This window comes from Chrysochloris asiatica, unplaced genomic scaffold (assembly GCF_000296735.1).
Source record: "Chrysochloris asiatica unplaced genomic scaffold, ChrAsi1.0 scaffold00469, whole genome shotgun sequence".
Taxonomy (NCBI): domain Eukaryota; kingdom Metazoa; phylum Chordata; class Mammalia; order Afrosoricida; family Chrysochloridae; genus Chrysochloris; species Chrysochloris asiatica.
In genome coordinates, this window is record NW_006408987.1 from 220,489 (window position 1) to 222,368 (window position 1,880).

Consider the following 1,880-nt stretch of genomic DNA (forward strand, 5'->3'; position numbering starts at 1 on the left):
TCACAGAGGGAAGGCTTTAAATTTCTCTCCATTGAGAGCAATGTAGGCTGTTGGTTTTGTATATATGCTCTTTATTATGTTGAGGAATTTCCCTTCAATTCCTATTTTGTTGAGTGTTTTGATCATGAATGGATGTTGGATTTTATCAAATGCCTTTTCTGCATCAGTTGATATGATCATGTGGTTTTTTCTTTTTTTCTTATTTATATGGTGGCTAACATTGTGAATTCACGTTTAATTTCTTCTACTGCCCAGTCCCTTTTCAGCAGGGTGTTTTTCATTTTCCATGTATTTGACTTGATTTTCATGGTCTTCCTATTGTTGATTTCTAATTTTATAGCACTGAGGTTTGAGAAGATGCTTTGTAGTATTTTGATATTTGTAAATTTATGGAGATTTGCTTTGTAGCCTAAAACATGGTCCATTGTGGAGAATGTTTCATGTGCACTGTAAAAGAATGTGTATTGTGCTGTTGTTGGGTTGAATGATCTGTACACATCTATGAGGTCCAGTTGGCTGATTGTGTTGTCTAGTTCCTCTGTGTCTTTGTCAAGTTTATTTCTGGTTGTTCTATCCATTTTTGAAAGTGGTGTATTAAAATCACCCACTATTATTGTCGATTCATCTATTTCTTTCTTCAAATCCATTAGTTTCCTTTATATATTTTGGAACTCTTTCATTGGGAGCATAAATATTTATTATGGTTATTTCATCTTGTTCAATTGTCCCTTTAACCATGACATAATGTCCATCTTTATCTATTATGTTGTTTTTTGTCTTAAAGTTTATTTTATCAGAGGTTAGTATTGCCGCTCCTGTTCGTTTTTTATTTCAATTAGCTTGGTCTATTTTTTTCCATCCTTTGACTTTTAATCTGTTTTTGCTCTGTGTGTGAGATGTCTCTTGCAGACAGCATATTGAAGGATCTTGTTTTCTTATCCATTCTGCCACCCTCCATCTCTTAACAAGTGCATTTAATTAATTTACATTCAGTGTAATATGTAGGTATGGATTAATTTCTGGCATTTTATTTTATTTTTTCTGTTTTTACTGCTTTCCTTGTTCTTTGGTTTTCCTTTGTAGAATTTATGGTTTCTGTGTACTTTTAAAGGAATTTCCTCATAGTTTTAATGTTTCCATGTTCTTCTTGGATTTTCATTCTCTTGGTATGTTGTGAAGGATTAATTTTCTTTGATGTTACCTTACAGTTGATTTACTTTTCTCTCCATTTAGTGCAGTCAATTTTATCCTGTAATCGACCTGACCTTCTCACCATCTGGATATCTGTTGGGGACCTGCCTCAACATAGAGGTTCGGTTCATGAGGAGGAGATACCTGATGGCGATTCATATATAGCAAGAATACACAGAAGGAGACAAAGAGAGAGACAATGAGGCACCCCAAAGCCAGGGTAGATACATCACTGGTGGGCAGGCTTGGGACTACAGGCATCATGGCCTCTGCAGGCAGCAACTCACTGCCCTGCAATCTTTACCGCATGCCCTCCAGCCCGTAGTGCACTGCAATCTTTACTGCACGCCCTCCAACCTGTAATGCACTGCAATCTTTACTGCCTGCCTTCCAACTAGTAATGCACTGCAATCTTTACTCCCTGCCTTCCAACCAGTAATGCACTGCAATCTTTACTCCATGCCTTCCAACCAGTGATGCACACCTGGGGAGGCCCGGGCCTCTGTTTTATTCAGGGGAGGAGCTTCACATCAAGCTGGGAGGGACCAAAACAGGATACACCTAACAGCAGTAATTTCCCAGACATTCAGGTAACTTTACACTGTACTTCGCTGGTTCGAATCCCAGGCCAGCAACTTGGGTTTCTCAGGCCCAATTAACATATCTATAGCCCCTCAGCTTAGGTGGGG